Source organism: Octopus bimaculoides, chromosome 26 (assembly GCF_001194135.2).
Source record: "Octopus bimaculoides isolate UCB-OBI-ISO-001 chromosome 26, ASM119413v2, whole genome shotgun sequence".
NCBI classification, from domain to species: domain Eukaryota; kingdom Metazoa; phylum Mollusca; class Cephalopoda; order Octopoda; family Octopodidae; genus Octopus; species Octopus bimaculoides.
Genome location: NC_069006.1, coordinates 19,342,879 through 19,350,334, shown reverse-complemented (window position 1 = coordinate 19,350,334; position 7,456 = coordinate 19,342,879). Strand labels below are relative to the sequence as shown.

Sequence of the window (7,456 nt, the reverse complement as noted above, 5' to 3'; positions counted from 1 at the left end):
ATATATATATATATATATATATATACAGGGCGTCCACAAAGTCTGGGTACATGGGGAGTAACACATACTTTAAGAAATTATTATTTCTTATATTTAATTGTTTATGTTATGATTTTATTTACACCATGTAGCCAGACTTTGTGGACACCTTGTATATATATATATATATATATTGTCCCATTTTGTATTTTTATATATATATTAGTCTTTGTTTCATACATTCTGAGTAATATAAAGTTGTTCCTTTCATAAGTCCCAAATTACTCTGGTGACTGAAAAAAAAAATTGGGAATGTTTATTGTTTATGATACATGGATGCCAAGGAAATATGTCCTGATATTATATCTGATACACAGGACAGGCAAAGGGCTACGGAGAACACTAATAGCTTGTATCCATATAACTATTTTTCTTCACCATGGTGTTGAGCATTTAAAATGTTTGGAGCATTTTAATTTTATTAAACATGGTAAAGTGGTGAGCTGGCAGCATTAGCACAGACTAAATGTTTAGCTGTATAGTTTCTGACTCATTACATACTGAGTCCAAATGCCGCTCAATTTGGCATCGTTTCAGGGTTGATAAAATAAAGTACCGGTCGAGCACAGAGGTTGATGTCATCAACTTGTCCCTCCTTTCAAAACTGCTGGCTTTAGTCCAATATTTGAAACAAAAGATGGTGAGCTGGCAGAATTGTTAACACATCAAACAACATGTTTAGCAGCATTTCTTCTAACTCATTAATTTCTGAGTTCAAATGCTGCTGAGGTCAACTTTGCCTTTCATTGGGGTTGATAAAATAAATCCCCTTAAAATCATTGGCCTTGTAACAAAATTTTATTAAACAAGGTGATTTGCCTGCTCCTCTCCCACTCTTTCCAACTCAAACATTCCCCACCCGCTAGGAAAAACACTGTCCTTGAGTAGCCTAGAAATTTATGAGAGCTTTGAAACCTAGGGTATGATGGTGTAGTTATGACATTTAAATTGGAGATTTTATTGTCTAAGCTCCATAATCAATGCCCCCACTGTGTCTCTAATTAGTTATATGTGTGCCTGACTTCCAGAAATAATATCCAGTGTGTATATAATAACCTATTTAGTTCATATCTGACTTCCAAAAACAATTACCAGTGTGTGTGTGTGTGTGTGCGTATATCTATGTAGTCACGTTTGACTAATATAAATAATATCCTGTGTGTATATAACTACCTCTACCAGTGAGTGTATATATATATATATATTATATATCTTTTATCGTTTACTTGTTTCAGTCATTTGACTGCAGCCATGCTGGGGCGCCACCTTCAAGAATTTTAGTCAAACGAATCAACCCCATTACTTAATTTTGTTAAGCCTGGCACTTATTCTATCAGTCTCTTTTGCCAAACTGTTAAGTTACAGGAACATAACAACACCAACACTGGTTGTCAAGCAGTGAGTGGGGGACAAAAACAGACACAAAGAGACACACACACACGCACACACACACACACACATATATATATATGATGGGCTTCTTTCAGTTTCCATTTACCAAATCCACTTACAAGGCTTTGGTTGGCCTGATGCTATAATAGAAGGTGCCACACAGTGGGACTGAACCTGGAACCAGGTGGGGTGGGAAACAAGCTTCTTACCACAACTATTTAGTCATGCTTGACCTCTGTAAACAATAATTAGCATGTATATATACCTGTTTAGTCACTTAAAAAAAAATGTATATATAACTACTTGTTTAATCATATAAACATAGCTTGATCACCACAAACAGTGACCAGTGTGTATATGATTATATGTTTAGTCATGCTTGACCTCTATAATCAATAATCAGTGTGTACATAATGACCTGTTTTATTGAGCTTGACCTCTGTAAATTATGATCAGAGTGTATATAACTACCTATGTAGTCATGTCTAGACAATACCCAGTGGTGCTAAACAGTTATATGTACACACACAACAACTGCTAAGCAGGTAGTTATATATTCACCCTATATAACTTGTTTATAGTGGTTATGTCTGAACATGAAAGACAATAAGCAGTGTGTATATAACTACATTTTTAGTCATGTCTGACTTGTATAAACAATACTGTGTGTGTATATAACTACCTGAGTGGAGGTGCATGGCTTAGTGGTTAGGGTGTTGGACTCATGATCATAAGATTGTGGTTTCGATTCCTGGACCAGGTGATACATTATGTTCTTGAGCAAAACACTTCATTTCACGTTACTCCAGTCCACTCAACTGGTAAAAATGGAGAATCCTGTGATGGACTGATGTCCCATCCAGGGAAGTGTATCCACATCAGGGAAACCAGGAAACCAGCCCTATGATTCTTATGGATTAATGTGGACTAACCATAATATAAATGTACCCTACAATATTGTCGTGTATAATATAGAAATTAGGGGAAACGCATGGCTTAGTGGTTAGGGTGTTGGACTCATGATTGTAAGATTGTGGTTTTGATCCCTGGACCAGGTGATGCATTGTGTTTTTGAACAAAACCCTTCATTTCACATTGCTCCAGTCCACTCAGCTGGTATGATTAATCCTGTGATTGGACCAGTGTATGTCCAGGGAGAAACTGGCCCTATTCTCCTCACAGAGTAATGTAGACTAACCATATAACTTTTCTACTCTAGGCACAAGGCCCAAAATTTGGTGGATTGGGGCCAGTCGATTAGATTGACCCCGGTATGCAACTGGTGCTTAATTCATCAATCCCAAAAGGATAAAAGGCAAAGTCGACCTCAGCGGAATTTGAACCTAGAATGTAAAGACAAATGAAATACTGCTAAGCATTTCGCCCAGCATGCTAACATTTCTGCCAGCTCTCCACCTTACTAACCATATAACTGCCTCTATAGTTAAGACTTAGTTCTATAAACAATACCCAATAACAAGTGTATATATAAAGGACTATCTATTTAGTCATGTTTCTATATGTCTGTTGTGATTTGACTAACATTGGGTCAAGTGAATGTCACAAAATGTAGTCTGTGTTTTCCCAGCATTCATAGCACTTTTTACTTCTATCTCTCTTTTTCAATGGTCAATGTAATTGACTAGCCCTCTCCCTCAAAATTTCAGGCCTTGTGCCTAGAGCATAAATTAACATGGAATTTTGACGGAAAGTTTTAAAAATTAGGATCACTTTAAAACAGGAAATTCGTATCATAGAACCAAGGAAGTCTCAGGTTGGTAGCAAAATAGTTAAATCAAAGCTGTTACACTATATTGGTCTTTGTTGCTACTGGCAACAAAAGATATTGCCTTTTTACTATTTTCATATGACTAAAGTGTTTTATAACACCTTTCCTGTATTTATGCCTGTCATACTTGTCCATTCTTCCTCACAAAAACCAAACTTACTGACATCTATAAAACACTCTTGGATTTTATTACCATTTTTGTTAATACAGCATTTCGACAGTCTCCTCATAGTCCAGATTTTTCTTTTGTATTTAATTACTTCTGTTTCTTTAGAAACTAGATTTTTCTACTTGTCATATTCCCTAATCAATTTCTAGAATAAATTCCCTTCTTTTCTTTGAGATATTTCTTTAAAAAAAAACATATCCTTCTATAAACTATTGTATCGATCTTTTATTTGTATTACCATCTACTCTTCCGAGTCCCTCAGTTATTATACATCCTGTCCAATTATCTTCGTTATTTCTCTGTGTTTTGTAACTCATTTAGTTTTCGATTTACTGTAACTGAATCAATATTTAATAACTAGCACAACCTGTGTGTTGTAGCCATTATTTTGTTCTTAGCTACCAGTTCAGCCATCAATACTAATTCAATTTATAAATTATTTTTATCCTTCTCAGAATTATTATATTACATATTGTCTACTTTATCTGCTTCGACAACTTTATCTATTCATTGCTGTTCTCATTCTAGATAAATCTAAACATGTTAATTCTACTCACTCATTGCTGATATACACTCTTAGATAGTGCTTCAGCATGATGCTGCCCGTTTATCTATACACTTTCACATTTTAATTATTCTAGTCATTGGACTGTGACCATGCTGGGGCACCACCTTGAAGGGTTTCGTTGAACAGATCAACCCCAGTATTTATTTTTTAAGTCAGGAACTTATTTTGTTTTGATTTGCTGAACCACCTAAGTTACAGGGATACAAACAAACCAACACTGGTTGTCAAGTGGTGGTTGGGGACAAGCGCAAAGACACACACACACACACACATATGATGGGCTTCTTTCAGTTTCCATTTACCAAATCCACTTACAAGGCTTTGACCAGCTTGGGACTATAGTGGAAGGCACTTGCCCATGGTGCTATGCAGTAGGAATGAACCCAGAACCATATGGTTGGGAAGCAAACTTCATAACCACACAGTTACTCCTGCACCTATGGTTATTAATACTAGTTATTAATATTAACCAATACATATACAATATTATATTTTTACTAAGTGATTTATTGTTTTCTTTATGGTGAAGGCTATGTTTTGCTGAGGGGCTCAGTATAAGACTTTAACATGTCTGGAATTGTCTCTCATGCTTGCTAGGAAACCATAAAAAATGGTCATACTTCTCATACTTAGATGATAGAGCTGATCTATTGGCCGAAAAGTCAAATGACAAAGAAGATTGTATTAGTTCATTCAGTTTCCTAAGAATATATATATAATTTTATATATGTAGAGTAATTACTTTACTGTTTATAATTTTTTTTTGAAAAATAATTACATGCCCACTGTAGGGCTTGTGAAAAGGATTCCATCTCCAAAGGGTTAATATTACCACAATTATCTCTAATTAGCTTTTTAATGTCCCATCTATGAAATATGTTAATAACACTAATTTATCTGTCTGTCTCTCAGTGTCATTATGTATTTCTTGTATGGCAGTGGAGCTGGCAGAATCATTAGTATGTTGGGCAAAATGCTTACCAGCATTTCTTCTGGCCTTAAGTTCTGAGTTCAAATGCCCTCTAGGTCAAATTTGCCTTTTATCCTTTGTGGGGTCAATAAATGAAGTACCATTTGAGAACTGGGGGTGATGGAATATACTAGAAACCCATGCAAAAATATTTCAGACCTTGAACTTAAAGGAGAAAGATTTATATATTTCTTGTTATATATTTTTTTTACTGCTTCTTGCCTTATATATGTTAATACTAATTTATCCACCCACCCATCTACCTATCTATTCATCTGTCTGTCTGTCCATTTACCCATCTGCCTGTCTGTCTATTTGTCAGTTTGTCCTTCCATCCACCCATCCATCTATCTGTATGTTTGTCTGTGCATGTCTGTTTGTGTCTGTCTGACTGTTTGTTAGTGTCTGTCCATCCATCCATCTATCTGTCAGCCTGTCCATTCATCCATGTCTGTCTGTCTGTCATCGACCTAAGTGCTCAACTGGTACTTATTTTATTGATTCCAAAAGCATGAAAGGTAAAGTCAACCTTGGTGGAATTTGAACTCAGAATGTAAAGATTTAAAATGCTGTTAAACATTTAGTCTGGCATGGTAATGCCTCTGCCAGCATGCTACCTAGATGGTTATTATAATGATATTAATAATAATAATTCTTTCTACTAAAGGCACAAGGCTTGAAATTTGTGGGGAGGGGACTAGTTGATTACATCAACCCTAGTGTTTCACTGGTACTTAATTTATCAACCCTGAAAGGATGAAAGGCAAAATCAGCCATGTTGTAATTTGAACTCAAAATATAAACACAGACAAAATGCCATTAATCATTTTGTTCAGCACGCTAATAAGTCTGTCAGCCTTTATAGTAATAAGAAAAAGAAGAAGAATGAAACTAAATTTCCCCCAAAACTATCAGCCCATAAAATGTCTATCTACCATGTTTAAAATTTTAACATCCATTCTCTGCTGGCAGCAGAGTGGATGACTTAAAACTCTATGGCAAAGACAATAATGAGCTTGAAGGACTACTATGTACTGTGAAAGTATTCATTGATGACATCAGGATGGAATTTGGTCTTGATAAATGTGCCAAGGCTACTTTCCAGAAAGGGGAATTGAAGGCCTCACATTCAATAGTATTGGATGTTGACACAGTCATAAAAAAACTCAAGCAGGAAGAAACTTACAAATACCTCGTAATAAATGAGGTTTATGGCATTCAGCATGCAAGCATGAAAGAGAAAATCAGGAAGGAATGTTACAGGAGAGTTTGAACAGTCCTAAAATCCAAGTTAAATGCACGTAACAAGGTTGTTATTTACAGTTTCAATGTGCTGAACTAGAATATGAGTAAAATAAAGAAGATTGACTGGAAAATCCATAAGATGCACGACCCAAAGCCAGATGTAGATCGTCTTTACCTACCTCAAGGAGATCGAGGCTTGATCCAATTTGAAATCTCTTACAAAACCACTACAATTAAAGTGGTAAAATATCTTGTAACATCTAATGACTGAATGCTAAAGATCGTTGAAACCCATGAAAGATATAAGAAGATTCATTCTGTTATGAAGGAGAGCAAACAATTTTCAAGTGAGTTTATGCATAACACTCAGGTTGGACAGTATGAGGGAAATGCGGCAACTGTAGTTGCAAAGAAGGTGAAATCAATAGCAAAGCAAAATGCATTTGAATAATTGGCTGATAGGTGGGAAATAATAACCTCTGCATGGCAAATATCTGACCCATAGCAAACAAGCTGATGTAGATCAGAAGCACACCCATCAGTGGCTATGGAGCTCAGGGCTAAAGGAAGAGAGTGAAGGCTTTATCATGGCTGCTCAAGATCAGAGCTTATACTGTACAACAGGACTGAACTTGTAACCATGTGGTTTGGAAGCAAGCTTCTTGCCACACAGCTATGCTTGTGGTTGTAAAAATCAAATACATACTATGCTGTGAGTGATGATACAATTCATGCTCTTAATGAGTGCCAATCAGGTGATGAGGTTGGTTAATGAACCTACTCCTTAAGATAAGTGGCTTTCCGCCTATCATAGACATTACCATTATTATTATTATTATTATTATTGAAAGTGGTTGCAGTAGTAATAGTAGTAGTAGTAGTAGTAGTAGTAGTAGTAGTAGCAGTAGTGGTTACTACTACCATTGCTGCTTTTACTATCACCACATCATTATCATGACCACCATTAGCACAACCACCACTACCATGACCAGTATCACTACTACTACTACTATTACTACTATTACTCCCACCATCACAGCCAGTATCACCACTCCTACCACCCTCACCAACATTAACAAGTATCACCATCTCCAAACACCACCACACCACCGCCAACTCCAATGCCATCACCACCACCAACACCACCACCGTCTCCTACGCCACCACTTTCACCATCCCCAATGCCATCACCGCCTCCAACACCACTACTATCCCCACCACCACCGTCCCCGACGCCACCACCTTCACCACCCCCAAAGCCACCACTACCATCATCTTCCCCCG

At 36.6% G+C, this 7,456-nt stretch overlaps 1 protein-coding gene and 1 long non-coding RNA gene across 3 annotated transcripts in view; one reads left to right on the top strand and one right to left on the bottom strand.

Moving 5' to 3' along the window:
- LOC106876104 (hillarin) overlaps positions 1-7,456 on the top strand; it is a 97,059-nt gene that overhangs the window by 64,099 nt on the left and 25,504 nt on the right. The gene's annotated exons all lie outside the window — the stretch shown is intronic.
- Positions 1-7,456, bottom strand: part of LOC128250899 (uncharacterized) — a 78,188-nt gene that overhangs the window by 63,175 nt on the left and 7,557 nt on the right. The window lies entirely within an intron of this gene.